Here is an 18,217-nt window from a genome sequence, read left to right as displayed (position 1 = left end):
CTTAACAAAGGCTGCTCCAGTATTCCATCTCTGTCTGAACCCAGATTGAAAAGGTTCAAAGAGCTCATTAGATCCAAGATGAGATTGTAATTGAACTGCCACTGTCCATTCCAGAATTTTTGTGAGAGATGGCTAATTGCAAATAAGAACATAGTTGTTAAATACCTGGGTTCCAGGCCAAGGTTTTTTAACACAGGTGTGATAGCAGCATACTTTAACCAAAAGGAGAAGATGAGATGGCTTGATGAGATTAGGAGCAATGAACAAAGAATTGAGAAACTAGCTTTGAGTAACGTCGTAGCAGCTGGGTCAAAGGCACAGGCAGTAGGTCTCATTTTAGCTAAGAATTATGACCCGTAGATACCATCAGCAGCAGGAGGATGAGAGAAACTTGTTGTGAAAGCAGGAGAGAATATAGTTATGATTGGGGGAGGTGAGGTAAGGTACTGATTACTAATTTAATGTATTTTCTTATACCAATTATATGTTTTGGTATGTATATATTGGCCAATTCAAGAAGTTGATAGCCAGACAAAAAAAAGACATTAGCAGCTTTGAGCATCTTACTGATATTGGGAAAAAGAAGGGTAGGTTTGCTGTATCCCTCTCAACAAGACTAGAAAAGAACGAGCATCTAGCTGTCTTAAGAGCATGTCTATAAGGTAGCTGATGTATATAAGCCTGTACTTGAAGAGCCATCCCCTCCACAAACACACAAGACCTCACCCTTCTGCCTTTATTGAGCTCAGTTTATTTGTATACTGGGAGAAGAATGATCAACTTCAATGAGACACGATTTCAGAAGAGCTAGCAATCAATAAGACTATCAATAAACATGATTGTGATAGGAATTTGCCACATTTCCTTGACTCACACATCTTTCTGTCATATTTCTGGATTACAGGAAAATGGTATGGGAATGGGAAAACGGTAAAAAGAAGGGTGATCCCAGATTGTTCCTGGTGTGGCTAGAGATGGTAACTTACATACTGTATGTGCCAAGTTGATAAGTACCCAAATGACTCTGGATTCTACATTTAACAGCAAGTCACAAATTAGATTCCCAAAATGGCAATGTACAAAAAAACCACCTGACCCCATGACATCCATGCAAGGAGCTGATCGATTTCTGTGGATTCTGTTTCAGTTAGGCTTGAGGAAATTTGGTTTGTCTTTTCTTCACTCAGTCATCCCTCACTTTAATATATACTGTATATCCATATTCATATAGATCTTTTTATTCCTTTCACTCTCCCATTCTGAGTCTTTCCCTGCAGTGTCTCCTCTGAGATTAAAAAGGATTAAAGGGCTCAAGTGGTTTGCAATTAAAAGGACCAAAGAGTGCCTTTGGTCTATCTCTCTGAGTATCAGGCTTCATATCAGTATTTAGCTCATAATAGCTGATAACTACATCTTTTACACCCTCTTGTGCAGGCATATAATAGTGAGAAAAATTGCGTTATGGATTACGTTTCATTATCAGCTCTCAAGATCTGCAAGGAATTGAGTTTTATTGATTAGAACTTCTTCTTCCAATGCTCCTGAAATGTACTGATATCATCTCTTATTTACCCGTCAAGCTGATGAATCATGTCCTCAGATAACTTAAATGATGCCCTTGAGTTTGTCATGAGCACTCTCTATGAAAATGAATTAAACAAAAACTATATAAAGATGTAGGTGCAGTGAAAGATGAGGTTTTACCACTATTTTGGTGAGCATGCCCTATTAAGCAATTTTCTGCCTCCTGAGGAAATAAGAAATTTGTTTTAGTTTTTTTCCTGCTTTTCATTTCATACTTGTCCAATCTGGAACCTCTTGTTGCGTCATTACATCTTGGCTCATAGTAATGACTTTATGCTGCAAGTCCCCTTAACCTGGTCACACGTGACCTACAGTATGCATGTGAACCCCCAGTTATAGGTTACCTGCATCCTGTTTGCTGTAACTTTCATTAAAGCCGTCACTATAAACAGTGGAGAATTGTAAATAGAGGTTGGAGCAATCCAGATATACAGTAAAATCCTTTCCCCCTGACTTGGTTTGTACTGTAACCTGCTTTGTCTCACCAGGTTCCTCTCTCAACCTCTCAAACAATTTTAATGGACAGGACAACTAACTGTTCTTCTCCATCTTAGCCTATTGTAGAGCCAATCTGCTTCTTCCTTTAACCCTTCAGAAAGGTCTAACCTTTTTCCCTAGTCTAAACATAACCTTAACCTCAAGACTAGCTGGTTACGAATTAGCTAACCATGTGAACACAAAATTAGCTTGTGTTGGGGGTGGTAGACATGATTTAATTTCCAACAAAAACACTTCTGCATCTGCAGTAAGAGAACAGTTAGGCCTCAAGCAGATGAAATATGTGGGCTCTGTGTCCAGACATTGCAACACCTGCAGCCTTAAACACCGTAGCTTTTCACTTTGGCTGAAAAAGCCATCTCCCTCTCTCCGTGTGCTGTATTCTCCAAATGTCTTTTTAAAAGCTCTTTGCCACCCCATCGTCAATTTACGCACCCCGCATGCCAGGCAGCAATAGATCAATCTGGGCCGCCTCCTGCTCGCCACCCTCTCGCCACGCTGCAGAGGGCGAGGGGAGTTTGTTAGGAATGAGCTGCAATGAATAGAGAAGAGCATCCTGCAGTGGTGGAGTGTGTGATTCAGATTTTGACAGCTTGACGCCAAGATTTCCGAGTCAATTGTTCCTGTCAGCATCTTTGAAGCTGGCTGGGGAGCCAACGGCACTTTCATAGCCAGCACATTGATCGAGATCACTCCCGTTGATGAGAGAGCTGCAGTTGTGGCCTTTTCTGCCTTTTGTCTTCTTGCAAATAAAAGCCATTGCATTTGCATAGAAGCACCAAGTTGTGATTAAGAGAGTGGAGTAAAACCAAGCCTTTCTCCTTCACATTCTAATTTTTTTCCTGAACTTCCAGTGAAGAGATACAGTAGGTGTTATTTCCTCACTTGGAAAGGAGAACTTGCCACTGTGGCAATGCAGTACAGTATATAACACTGTATTTATGCTTATTCATAGCTGGTGGATTTGGGAGCTGAGGGAGTGGGTTAGTGTGAAGTTCTTTCACATTTTTCATCCTAGACTAAGACTGAAATGACTCGTTAGTGTCACAGCTTGTTGCAGCTTCTTCCTCCAGAGACCTGCTTCCTGGCTACTGATCAATTTGTCAAACATACGTATTGAACTAGATATCCCTGAGATTATCTGTGTGAATGGAGAACCAAAAACAATGAATGTTAATGTTGCTTCTCATTAATCCTTTGACAGGGGTCCCATGTGTCCATGTGCAAACTTCATTTCCAGGCCAGAAATGAAGAAAAAAAATCCATATCCTTTGAAGCAATGAGAACATTTACATTTGCAGAATGAATGAGGTATAATTTAAGCTATGTTTGCGAACAGATCCAATGACAACTACTAATATTTACACAGAATAAGTAGTGAAACAGGTGGTAAAATAAGAATTTGAGGTGTTATGTTGTGGCTGTCAGCCACAATGACAGAACTCTACAGCTTTACTTAAAACTGCTAACCATGTAATATCACAGTAGATAATCTCTCTAGAATTGCTCTGATCATGTGCATCATATATATATATAATATAAATATATTCTATAATATATATAATATATCACCATATATTTATTTAACAGAATAATAGGAGGAAGGGGTGTCTGTTATTGCCAAATATCCAGTAAATCATGAATGACATTTTTTAGCCCACAAACACACTATTATATGAGAATAACATATACAGTATATATATGATCTGTGCTTTCTTGATCTTTTATCTTATTTTTTAATAACAATCAACAAAGTGAATGAATATTGTTCATAAAATTTGCTAAAGTATGTGAAACACAAACAACACCCATCATAAGCAACTGACCGACTGTACCCTTATAGGGCAACGTTGATATTCCTGAATTTTAAGCCTGCGTAGTATATATTTTCACCTTGTTTTATTACATATATTGCATTATTAATAATAATTTAGCTTATTGCAGTGCTTTTTTACATATTGTTAGCATTATAGTGTATTTTAAAAAAATTATTGGGTCCTTTTTAAGTCTTTGGTCATCTCTATCATGAGCTCACTTTAAATTACATCTGAACTTTCAATTTGACCTTCGGTATCTTAGGCCATACATATTTGAGCCACATTGTCTCATTGGACAACAGGCTACCCTGGTTTCCATGGCGTTAAAGAGACCAGAACACACGTGACACCCACCCTTGACAGGGTGCCAGTCCGTCACAGGGTTTGTCCCCAGCAATGCTATTCCCCTTTCATCCAGCTTGGTAGCCTAGAGCAACTGGGGTAACATACCTCACTCAAGATACAATAACTGTGTCTGCAACAGGGATTGAACAAAGAATCCACCAGTCATGAGAAAAGAGACTAACTGTACCTATAACTGAGCTGTGCTGCCCCAGGCCATACTTAATGTACAATTAATGTAAAATAACAAACGATAGGTATAAGTGAACCTGATCTGCACTTCCTGTTTGAAACAAGAAATGAGCTGTGCCATGTCTGCACGTCCTGATCACTCTGCAGGCCATTGGCAGTTTATCAAAGAAACCAACTTTTGTTTTGCCAAGGGAATGAGCTTTTACTTAAAAGTTTCAAAAAGTAGGGCGCTTTCTCAGCAGGGCAAAAGCAAACTTTTAGGTCTTGTTTTCTTGCCAATTAGAAAAACGCCCCAGACATTTCTTCACATGTTTCAAGACCAGGGAAAGTAGAGGGAGAGAAAATGTAGTTTGCTGCTTATTGATCGTTCACACCCTTTAAGATCTGCAAGCTACAATTAACCTGAACCTCCTGAGAGACCTTTTAATAGTGGTTGAATATCAAAGTTCCTAAGAAAAAGCTCTTTCAAGTAAACTTCTATTTAAAAAGGAGCTATGTTTCTTAAAAAAAAAACATTTACAAGATTTTGCATTATCATTGCCTCAGTTTTGGTTTTACAAAGAGTTATGCAAATATATGCAAATTATATCTGTAATTAATCCGATGGCCTGTGTTTTCATCATCCGTTGGCTTGAATGGCACACAGACCTTCACAGCTTTGTAAGCATTATAACAGTAAAATTCAGCCAGCGTGCTCTGCCTGAGCAATTGGCTTTACTCTGCTGCATTTCGGATTAAATAGATGGGACAGAATGCCAAGTTCTACAACAGTCAACGCCTTTGCTGGAACAATAGCTGTTAACACGATCGAGAATACATCAGAGACTTGTGGAATATCTCATGCATCAGTTCTAGGATTGGGGAAGCAATGTAGCGTTGCTGGGAGCTTTTACAAGGACTATTGGAAAGACAAATCGCAGTGTCCCCTTTTCCCAATTCACAAGGAGGTTGTTAGAGAGAAGCAGCCTCTGAAAGCGTAGACATTTAAATTTGGGCCGCAGCACAGTTGTCATTATTAAAGCAAACATCGATGGCACACAATTTTTTTTTTCTTTCATTGAAAAAAGGAGTCAACCGCCCTCACCCAGTGTTTTTAAAAACAGCTACACTTTGATCCAGTTCGCCATTCAGGGCCACTCTCTGATACACCCTGGCACTCCAAGGTATAGCATGAAATAAGAAAAAATCTGTCTGAATCAGACTATCTTTCTATGCATCTTATTAGGGGCAGAGCGGTGGCTTTGTGGCTCAGGATCTGCGCCTGTGACTGGAAGGTTGCTGGTTCAAATCCCGCGGCTGGTAGAGGAATCCTACTCCGTTGGGCCCCTGAGCAAGGCCCTTAACCCTAATTGCTTCAGGGGCACCGTATAATGGCAGACCCTGTGCTCTGACCCCAAGCTTCTCTCCCTGTCTGTGTGTCTGTGTCTCCATGGAGAAAAAGCCAAATTCCTAATGCAAGAAATTGTAAAGGGCTAATAAAGAAACATTATTATATTTTCAACAGTGATCCAGCAAAGGGACTCTTCTTATGCTGACTATCTCAGGAATGTGGAAGTGTGAGAAGCAAGAGGAGGTAGTTGAGATAATTTTACTTGTGTTTGAAATTAATCATCTCCAACATTTTTTGAAGCTGTCTCTTGAAGCATACCCATGAATTGGTACTCACATCTTGACTGTAAATGTAATAACCCTGATATGTGCCTCCACAGGAGGGTTAGTGCTTTTGTCTTTAAAGACCACATAGATACTACACTGTAATTAATTAAAATTAATTACAATATACAGCCTTGCTGTTTAAACGGTTTATTCATTGTCAGTTTTAAAACACCTGTATAAAGACACCCTGCCTTGAATTAGTGTTTATTACACTCTTAGTGTAGCACAAAATATACTGATATAAACTTGTAAGCACAACTTTCTCTGATGTCATGTGTGTTCATACTCAACCCCTGAAGAATAGCTTGTAACAACTTCTGCCAATACTGTGATGTCAATAAGGAAGATGGGGGTACAATTCTGATGCTTTGAATCACCAATGGAAATATCCTGTGTAGGTTTTTTATAATAGAAAATTAAGTGATATCTAACTCCTCTAAACAGTTAAAGACCCTTCAAAGCAAATGCAGGACATTTGATTAAAATGTACATTAACGTAAAATTAATTATATTCAAATTACACAAAACTGTAAACAAAATTGCAATTACAGTAGATCCTGTTATTTAAGTTAGAGCTTCACAATTATTATATTGTCTGTGAACTAACCATGTTTTGTTTGATTGTATACCTATCTCATTTATAAATCCATTCATTTATTTTATCTAATCGGAATTATTCCCTATGCATAAGCAAGCTTTCTTAATATTAAACAGATAACAGACAATATTGAACAGACGAATCAGGATATAACATTTAGCGTAAATGTATTTTGTTTCCATTATTTAACTCATATACTGTACAGTAGATCATTACATTGTGAAAGAAGTTCATGGCTTGCATAGCTTACTGTGCAAGATCTGAACATCTTGGTAGGCTACAATTCATAAGACTAAGAATCCTTACTGACCTTTAATGGCCTACTTTTTCACCTTCTATACTATACATCTTGTATATGTTGCCCAGATTGTTAGGCCACACCTTCACCCATACTGCAAACAGGACATATTTCTTTGACGCAGTAGTAGTAACCCTAGTCTGCCAGGTGATATTAAAGAATATGAATAGATTATGAGAGCAGTTGACCATGCAAATAATACCAAACAAAAATGAATTCACTGCAACAAAAAGATACTAAAATGTCTTTTATTTTAAAATAACTTTCCCCAGCTTCACACATTAAAATGGAGTATGAATGTCATAAAAGAAAAGGCAGATGTTCCAGATACTGTATACTAAAGCCCCTTGGTGTTTGCCATAGTTTGAAGAATAGACTGCAGTGTCTAAACTGATCATTTCCGTGTGTATAAATATATTTCTTTTTTTTACATAGCTGCTTTGTGATAACAGATGTTTCAGTGACTAGCCTGGGCTTTCCGAAAGGTTTTAAAGTGCAACCAAGTATTAAGCATGCACTCAAAGTTCTCAACGGCAAACAGTGTGTGACCTGAAGGTGAGTGTTCTTCCCCTCACCTATAAGGCAAGAGCCACTTATTCAGATTGTCTGCAGGGAAAAAAAAGTAGATTTAGAAAGCAGCAAGCCCTTTGCAGCTTTGGGGAACCCTGACCATTAGAGATGAAAACAACTATTCTCACAGCTTCAACAACCTGAATGTAAAGAGTGAAGTTTGAAATGGGCCCTGATTGTCTTTCTGGACAGGATTCAGTGTGGGTTGAATCTCAGAGCTGGAACAGAAAAGCTGATAGGTTTCAAAGGTGTACCTCCAGGAGTGGAGCACATTTTTTCAAAGGCTGTATGCATTGCTAAAATTAGGTATAGTGGTCACTGAGTCTAAAAGAGAGGCCTCCAAACACAGATGATGAGTGAACACAAATCATTGCTTTTTGTTTTTCATTTAGTTGCTGTGAGAAAAAATATTTGATTATAAACTCTGTTATACTTTGCAATTCCTGCACTTTGCGTATGATTTCAGAGGAGCAACTGTATTCTCAGAATGGTATTTTATATCCAAGCCTATTCATTTGAAATAGAAGGTTCTTCCATGAATCCTTGGTGACCAAATAAATTTAGTGATGGCAGTTGAAGGGTGGGTGTCTTCATTCCTCTGGCTATGAGACAAATGGCAATGACTGATAGAAAAAAGTAGTGACAGATTAGTTGCTTAAACTGGCAGGTTTTGCAAACAGTGGGAAGCAACAGAACCGGCTGTAAAAGTTGTATGTGTAGCTTGGGAGACAGTGTAGGAGTAACAAACTGAAGGAGGATAGACAAGGCTATCTCTACTGACAAAAATATGAATATTTTTTGTTAATTTAGACTGAATTTAGTTGAAAACACGACCAAGGCTGTATGCCAACAAACAACTTAGAAACACATAAGTAATAGAATTAATATAATTAAATAGATAAGGATCTATATGTAATTCATTTTCTGATTACACAACATTTGTTTATTTCTATGGAGTTTAACCTCTATCTTTGGACTTGATACATTTGTAAGGGCTCAAACAATCTTAAGTCTGTCTAATTATGAAGGATTTCTCTTCAGGTTGAAATAAAAGATCAGGTTGAAAAGGATGGATTTGGCAGAATTATATTATCCTTAGTCAAGTGCTTAACAGCATTTCTACACCGGTTAAGTGTGACAGAGATTATTTAGTGCAATGAAAGAAAACAGTAAAATATGAGAGCAGTGCCAATCTGTATTTTGTGTTTTTTTCCTGAGTGTATGAACAGATGGATGCTCACAAACCTTCAGAGAAGATTTGTGTCTTTTCCTTTTCAATTCAGCATCTCCACACAGCAGGACAGAGAGCAGTGTCTATTCTAGAAGTGTCTGGAATACAGGAGCGTGGCAAAGCCCACTTGATCATGGAAATGGTGCAAGGTTACAACCCTTTCTAACTGACACCCACCCTGCTTTAACTACACCCCACCCCCACCCCAGTGGGAAATACTGGCCACAGCTGGCTAGTGATATGGACTGAGGCTCAAACCAGCAACATCTGGGCCATTAGGCTTGAACTCAAAGCCGAAACCTCTTTTTGGCCTAGCCACTTCACCCTTGTTACCTTCTTAAATCCATTCTTTTCTTTAGTAGCTGTGGTAGCTCAATAAAGTAGTGAGGTCATGTGAGTTTTTACATATGCCAGAATCAGGTTGTTTACACTCAGAGCCATGCTAATAAAAATGTATTTATTTTTCAGTGTTTTAAGAACTGTACATATATTATGTAAATGTATATGTTTTATATGTTTTTGTTTTGCAAACAAAAATAAATTGCAAAATGTCCAAATAAAACCAAGAGTAAATGCAGAAACTGTTGTTAAAAAGATTACTGTGCATTTTTCAAATTATCCACAGCTGCAGAGTCTCAAATATACAGTATTTGGGCTCGAAGTTCTGAGCTGTGTAAGAGAATTCTCTATCAATCATTTTGTGAGCCTGTCTAAGGTAGAGTCAGCAGGACTCAGATTAAATTTTGGGCTCTATTAAAGCAAGTCCTTAAAGTGACCTGGAACTAGATTGTTTGGGGCTTTATATGGAAGCTGGAGAACCTTAAAATCCACTCTAAATTTCACAGGAAGCCAATTCATTTAACACAAGATAGGAGTTATTTGCTGACCCAGCATAGGTCTAGTCATTGTGTAAACCACACAGATCTGGACATGATGAAATCTGTTTACTACCTTAGCAGATATCCAGGAAGTATTGAATTATTTACTCAAGCTTTAGTCAAACCTTTTGGATTTTTTTAGACATTTAACACAGACGTTATTTTATTTAAACAATATTTGCCCCACACCCACCATCAGCTACAGTTACATGCGTAAACAGTGAGTGTCTTCTGTAATGGAGCCCTATAATGGCTGTCTCACTTTGCATTGATCTATTTGTACCCGAGCTGAAAAGGTGCATGCTCATTTTCCCTTCCCGAAGGCAGAAAAGAAAACCATAATGGATTTGTTACGGGGGCTGAGGGAGGGGGTGGACTTCCAAATGTGTTTTAAATTGACGGCAAAGTGTTTTCTTCACAAGTGATTTTTTTTTAATAGCGGTTGTTTAAACTTTGTGCCTTTATGATTATTGTCATTATTATTTTTTTGATTGTACATGACGTGAGGCAGAGTGCCCTCTGCAGGAATCTGAAGTGGTGAAAATGAGAACTTAATAGAGTGTGACATTGTGCCACTGCTGCTTTCAGGAAGCCAAGTAAGCTGTGTTCTGGTGTTGAGTTCCTGACTTTTCTGCAAACCTATTAACCCCCTCTATGTAAGGAAGCGTAAGTCACAAGAATCACACTTTTAGCTATGTCGGGATTCCTTTTGCTATCAAATCAGTAGAAAGGCATTCATTTCAGCTAGCTGAAATGCTTCATTTCAATATGAAATACATATATTTAAGTATTTTCTGAAAAATCAAAATATTAAAATATTTCTTAACGTGTATGACATAAAACCACATAAAGGTGAAATATTTAATAGCAGTGATAGCAATAGCAACATTTGATGAAGAGATATCAGCTGTGGTAAATGTCTTTCTAGAAATGTTGTTCTGATTCTTGGGTTACCAACATTTCCTGCATAAAAATAATACATAATTCAATATCAATTATAGATTTTATTTTATAATAATACAGTAAGTATTGATTATCATTAATTTGTTGGCATACAAATTTGGTACCTGCTTATTTAGCTGCTTACTTGAGAGCAGTCTGGGTAAAGTATCCCACTCAAGTGTAATGAAATTCTTCAATAAGCAAAGTTTGGTTATCCTTTTCCCCTGCCTTCATGTGGAATTCTATCTTCGTTCTAGGCTTGAGTCTTTTCTGAAGTCCAGGATACACTTTTTACAAAGCATTGTGGGAGTCTGGATTAAGATATCCAGCCATGTTGTTGAAGTTCTCTGGCTTCGGAAAAAGTATTTGGATGAGATCCACAAATTACTGTACATAGTTACTAGAAACCAAATAAGTTATAAGGACTGCATGACCTCTTCTCTTTTGTAACATATCTACAGTACTTCTCTTAAGTGCTGTAAGGCAAAAGTTTTTCATTTGCAAAAGCAAGCTCTCAGTCAGTTTTTGACTTCTGTTCCATTAGGAGGGCAGGAACAAAGCACCTATTAATACAACTGTCAGAAGCTTCTGGAAAAGATGTGAGGTACCATGTAATTGTAACCCTGGCTACATAAAAAAACATTAAGTACAGAGGTTGACATAAAGTAATTACTATGGATCTGTTTTTATCTAACCTTCACCATCCTTTCCATTAACCTGGATATATAAATGATCATAAAAAAACAAAGACAACAAGATGATGTAACCAGCAAGAACCTGCACATTTTTACCATAGTAAATTATGTGTCCTATTGCCTTATTTTAGCAGTAATGTCAGAAAAACAGGTGAAGCTCTGCCTACCCACTAAATTAGTGGAAAAAGTCATTACATGTATATTACCAATAACCTTGAAAAGAGAGTTGAAGACTCTTGAAAGATATTCTGTGCTAGAAGTCATCCCTGCTATGAACTTGTGGTGCAGAAATGAGAGTGACATACTATATTAGCCAGTGCCCCTCAAACACCTTTTTGCACATGAGCAACAGAACGTATATACTGTACAGTGCAATACATGCTCTTTAGTGGAGAACATTTATTTTTTAGTGCTGTTGTATTCACTAAGAGAAAGGAATAGGCCTTTGCAATTCTTCCATGAAGTATAACAAATGTTTGTCTTTTATTAACAAAACCTAGAGCAAATACAGGACATTTCTATTGTGGGAAGTGAAATTGTTTAAAGAAACAATCCATAAAGAAGATGATATTTTTAATTTTGACAATCTTTATATTAATGATACATGTTAAATGTTAAGCCAGAGAATGTTGATGATTTTGTTCATGTTGAAAGCTCGATTTCCAGAGCAGAACAAGTGATATACAATTTCCACTGTGACTTTGCTTTGTCTTCTTCCATACACATGGGCCAGTTCATATTCCAGTTAAGAAATATGGGGACAAATGTTCCCCCTCCTGGAATGCAGAATGAACCAAAGTTTTTGTTTGCACAGGAATCCTATCATTTTTGTGTTTTCCGGAAATCAGGGTGGAAATGAATGCTATAAACTGAGAATTAAGCAATTTCATTGAGTGTTTGTCAGGAAAATGACAGGATCGTCTTTGTAGCAGGTGCATGGGCATTTTGGGGTATTTTATTGAACAGACCAGGCAGGTCATGTGACCACCATTGGAGGCAAATCAGGCTGTACATCTGTGACACATGCTTTACTTCAATTTGCAAATTCTGGCATGGTGATTCTGTCCTATTCCTCTCCCGCAGCTTGGACAAGCATGTGTTATTTCACTGGTCTCTCAGTGCTAGATGCCATACTGTACACCATCCCAGCTTGTCCCAGAAATATTGAACAGGGCAAGTCTGACAAGCAGAACATCCGCATCAGATCTACCACATTCTCATCTCGCAAGAAAGCTGGTGTAATGCAAACAGCATGAGGAAATATGTCATCCTGCTGTGATGAGGTCACATTGAGCCTGCAGGATGAGCAACAAGTGAGGCCCCAGGACTTGATCAATATAGTAACAAACAGACAGGTTGCCATTAATCTCTAAAAGTAGAGTTCTTTAGTGACATGACACTTCTTGCCAGATCATCACACTCAAATCTCCCCAGTGATTGGCCTACACAACCATTAGCTTATCATCTCTGAATATCATACAAAATGATTAATCTCTAAAGAGGACTTAAATATCTTTGCTGTGCTCTAGATTGCAGACAAGTTCACCTTAGTCAAACTTAGTCAGGCCCTCAGACACACTAATGAAACAATAGTGTTGCTTTTCTATTTTTATTTTCACCAGGTTTTATAGTCAACAGGTTAAATCATCTCATCATGGTACACTCGACAAACTCTCTCACTAATAAGGTGATTTTGTGCCTGTGCAACAGTCATTTAATCAAAATGCTAACAAAAACATTTAATCGATTACCAAAATCTATAAACTTTATTTTTGTATAAACTTACATCAATAAATAGAGTGATTTGATTGTTTTGATGTTCAGTGTAGATGAAAAACACCAAGGAGACACTACCTGGAATACATTTGTTATAATTTATTAATCTAAGAATGTTAAAATTATGAATGAAAGTTGCATTTGGTGCAAGTTTTGTATATCAATGAGAAGTCTAGGTTTTATAGTAAAATCTAGCACTTATTATCAATATTCCATTAATATGGTGATAGTCATCTCAAATGATCCTAAAATGTTCTGAATATATAACTGGACTGATTTCTTCACCACCGAAATGCAACACCCACCTAGGTGACTGTGTGCACCAACAGTCCCACAATACAGTAAATCTTGCAGAGAAGTGAGAATTATTATTATAAGTGAGAACAGACTAGTTGAATTAAGTGTAAACATTACCAAGGACAGCAGGAGAAAGACCAGAGTAGAATAGAGTCAGGACATCAAGGTTAACACCGTACGCTTACAGTGTCATGGGATTATTTATGAAGTCACAAATCACTGCAAAGTGTCCCCAGTCAACACTGTAATGATGTTTTTAATTTACTGAAAGACTGCTTTTATGGGTCTTAGGGATCAACCAAGCAGAACATGCATTTGCTGCACAAAGATCTAAATATACAGTTCAATTTATTAATATTCAATTCAATTTATTAATACAGCCCCAAAAGATGCATAGCAAACCAACAGGTGTTATAATATATACGGTATGTGAATCAATCTGCCATGATATAAAAGGTAAATTATTCACTCAGGGATTACAAAGATAAGAATGAACGAAATCAGCATTAATATTCCTCACCTAAAACATTTGCCATTATCCATCTCATTTAAATCAGTTAAGTTAATTTAAATCAGTCTCATATACTTAATCACATTAATATTCTTGAAGACAAGTACTGTATATACTTTATTCATTTTCTGTCATGAAATAAACTTTTTTAAATATGTTTGGAATAATAATTTAACTCTTGAGAATATAATGTGAATATCAAAGTTTTATACAGACTGTCTGATCATTGGCCAGTCTGAAAAAAGAGCTGAGCTGGGCTTATTGTCAGCTGCCAGAATCTGTGTCGGGGATATCCCAGGATTCATAGAGAGCAGTACTTAGCCGGGAACTGAAGTTGGCTCCTCAAGGAATTCAGCATTGTGTAGAACTTCACTTTTTCAAAAAGGCTGTGCACAGTGTTAGACTTGGTAGGAAGAACTTGATTCATTTCAGGCTATAGAATTACTTAATATGCTTTGATATTGAGGCTGTCAACAGGAAAGAGCAATTGGTCAAATGGACCTTCTGTTGAAGGAAGAATATTGGGTAGAATTCTCTTGACATACAGACTTACTGTCTCTCTCAGCCTGGCTTCTTGAACTAAAGTTAAAGTTCTGACCTGAACAACAGTAGTTGCGGTCTTGTGGTTAGTGATGTGATCAACATCTCTTGATAGAGAGAGCCAAGAGGAGCAAAGAATATTGCAGTGCTATACCTTTTAAACCCAGAAATTACAGTTTGTGAGGTATGACATTATCAAATGTAGTGCTGCTTATCAGAGAGGCCCCCTTCAGCTGTATTTCTGGTGCTTTACACAGAGGCCCAGGTGACTAGGGTTATTGTCTGGTCAAGGCAACAGAAATATTATTAGTTCAAGTAGGTACAGTAGCTGCTTCAGCATGCCTACAGTAGGCTGCAAAGGAACCAGTAAAGGCTTATTCCATTCTGAAAAGAGAAGAAAAGAAGCGCAATGTTTCTTCCACACCTGAAAAAAGCTCCACAGCCAAAATGTTGTGTATCTTTCCTTCTCTTTTCGGCATGGAATAAACTTTACTTGTTCCTTTGCAGAAATATAATTAGAAATATTTAAAAAGCACCTAACTTCTAGTTTAATAATCTCTCTTGTGGCTACACCATACTGTGGCATTGATGTCAAATTTTGTCAAGAAAGAAATTACATCAACACCACTTTCAGCAGCAATCTAGTGTTCTTTGGAGGTCTCCCCATCCTTCCAGTGCTTGTAGGATCTGAAGACAGCAGGCTATAAGGCAGTAGCACAGCAGGTAAAAGCAAAGGCCTTCCAACTGGAAAGAGAACAGTCCACAGGGAGTGGTGATTCCCCTCTTTCCTGGTTTGCCTTTCTTTGCCAGACTCTTCTTTTTGTAATTTTTTTTGTTAAAGTTTTTTTTTTCCCTCCCTGTATGGATTCTGACAGTTGGAAAGCTCTGTCAATGATCCTGGCAAGCCAGACGAAAGCCAGAGGGAGGGAGAGGGAGAGAGAAGTCACGGGGTTAGTTTAATAAGCCCTGTCAATGCTTCGTTGCCTTTAAACAAATAAGGATGACAGATGATGAAGTGGCAAAGCACCACAATTATTCACCACCTGCCAGTGTGACTTCATCCTGAGCTCAGTTCCCTTTCACAAAATGCAAAGAAGAGCTGGTTTCATTATTCATTTATAAATATTAATTTATTATTTGTTACTCATAACTTTTGAATGTTCAGAGCAAAGCAGGAGGTTGCCCATTTATAAGAGAATTATGAAGGATGGGTCACTGGCTGGGTCATTTGCTATGCTGCGTTGGAGTGGTCAGTAATTAAGAGCAGCAGTACCGAGGGTGTGCTCAGCAGGCAGAATGCCTTAATTGAAACAGGTTTGTCACCCATCACCTTTTGTCAAGGTGGCTTTGAGCTTAAGCAGCACATTCCATAAATAGTGTGTTATGTGACTTAGCAAGTTGTTCAGAAATTCGAATATGAAGAAGATATCCATTTTTTAAGAGTTTTCAGTGATTAGGTAAGAAGTGGACTTAAGGCAAAAATAAGTATACACTGCTACTTTTCAGTTCCACACAAGTGCATATATTTTCATTTTCCCATCTCCAGAGATTCTGAAAATGTATTAATTCACTTACTATACAGTATATACTGTATTATTTCCAGACATGAGCAAGGTGAAAACATATGTTTAACACCTGCTACAAACACTGTGTTGTTTTTGAATATTTTCTCATTCACTTACTCCAAACTCCGATATAGTGATAGCACAAAGGCATTGCTCTCCTTTCTCCAGATCATGGCGCATCATTGACAGGATAGAAACTGAATGACTGGCTGTGCTCCCCCACACACTATATGGTGAGGTACAGAGTACTGATTTAGTTCAGCTTCCAACATATTGATAGCACAAAGAAATTATTTCCCCACAAAGAATATATGGGACATACAGTATTAGTTTGTTTCTGTGTTTTTCTTTATTTTTATCAGATCAGACACCTAAAAATTGAAATAATCTTGTGCCCCATAAGCTCTTTCACTAATGAGGTGATTAAACGGCTATGCATCATTCCAGTGTATCACAGTCAGTCGAGAAATAAATAAAAAAAACATTTAACCATTTTCCAAAACCATATACAGTACTTTTGTAAATCTTAGTTTTATTAGTGAAATCTTTAGCACTGAAGTTTGATTACATGTATATTTTCTAAAATTGTGTATTCAAGAAGCCTAAAGGCTACAAGCTTTGGAAAATGAGGGAGGCAAAATTAATGACAGCATTAAAACCACCATTCTTAAGAAAGGGGGAAGAATTGTTGAATTTAATGACAGGCCAGCAAAAGCAGGAAATTGGAGTTCTAAGATGATGGCAGGCCCTTTCTTCTGAGTTGCAAAGGGAATGGAGCTTACAGAGCTGAGGATTTGCGTCATTTGTGCTTTCAGATGTTATTTTGGAATAAAGTTCCAGTCTAATCCAGTCGTTTCACTGCCACCATCTTAATTGACTTTCAGATATGCAGATGCCTATTTCTTTCAAAGTGCGTTTGCAAAGCGGCTGAGTGCCAACCAGAATCCCCTTCAGGAGAATTGTGTTTCTGTCCATGCAAATCTGTCAGTTAGAGGTTAAGAGGCAACCCTGAGGCCTCCCACAATCATCCTGTGTTGGGGGAAGTGAGGCAGTAATCCTGATTAATCTTTGGATCCCTCTTCCTTGGGTCTGTCGCATCGTCTCCAGCATTCAAAAGGAAGTTCTGGGGTCCACCATCTGAAGCAGTACAGCTTTGGCAAGTCATTCTCAAAGCGGTCTTAAACCTTCTTGATAAAGAGACTTTACAATGGATAATTGCATCCTTACTGCAAATACTTTGTGTTCTCACATTTATGGTGAAGCAGGCAATATGCGGATTATTACAGTCTGTGGATAAAGGACTGCATCTTTGTGTGGCAGCCACCTGGTATGATTTACAGTACAAAGCAGCCCATTCCCTTCCTGGGGCTCACTATGAGCCCTACACCATCTGAACTCTGTAAATGTGGATCCTGCTTATTTTTTTCTTTGGTTTCCTCCCACTTTCCAGAAACATGCAAGCTGTGATTGGCTACTCTAAATTGTCTCTTTCCTGGGAGCTTTTAAGGGGCTTTCATGCATGGAGGTTGGTTCCCAGTATACTCAGATCTGGTTGTTATAGCCAGTACTGGAAACAGAACAAGAATAGTATAAAGAAATAGAACACAATGAGGCTGAAGAGCCAGATGGCTTCCTCGCATTGGTGGCCAGTCCAATGCTATGATTTTAGCTTTGATCGTTGGATGTGGCTCTTAGACCAGACATTGCTGGTACAACTCTAAACTGCCATTGAAATTTCCGAGTTGGCAGCAGGGTTAGATGGGCTTTGGTGAGCAAAGGTTATGTTGACTTTCTAAACACTTGTGGCTCGCTGACCATTTGATCATTTTTGAGCTTGCAGCTTTACATCTAACCCTGCTTCCGACTAGGAAATTCCACTCACAGGAGGATGAGGAATTGACTTGTACCAACAATGGCTGGGCTTATAGAGCTCTACCTGATACCCTAAATAAGCAGCTTTAGAGTTTTGTTTTTGACTTGGCGAGTAAGCTCATTCCATTACCCTGGCAATTTTAAGAAAGAAATAAGGAATCGTTTATCACAAACCCTGGCTCTCTGTGTCAGTGGTTTGAACAGTGAGAGTCTCTGTGGTTGCGATTTTAATGAATCTGTGTTTTTTTCATTTACCATTGTTTTTCACCCCCAACATCAGCCCAGAAAATGATTTCACAGCATCCAGTGAAATTTGGACATGAATGCTAGTCATGACTACCCCTGCAGAAGAATC

At 38.0% G+C, this 18,217-nt stretch overlaps 1 protein-coding gene across 1 annotated transcript in view; it reads left to right on the top strand.

Moving 5' to 3' along the window:
* unc5db (unc-5 netrin receptor Db) overlaps window positions 1-18,217 on the top strand; it is a 241,043-nt gene that overhangs the window by 152,216 nt on the left and 70,610 nt on the right. The window lies entirely within an intron of this gene.

Source organism: Lepisosteus oculatus, chromosome 2 (assembly GCF_040954835.1).
Source record: "Lepisosteus oculatus isolate fLepOcu1 chromosome 2, fLepOcu1.hap2, whole genome shotgun sequence".
NCBI lineage: Eukaryota > Metazoa > Chordata > Actinopteri > Semionotiformes > Lepisosteidae > Lepisosteus > Lepisosteus oculatus.
Note: the sequence above shows the minus strand (reverse complement) of the source record. Positions and strands in the feature narration are given on the sequence as shown.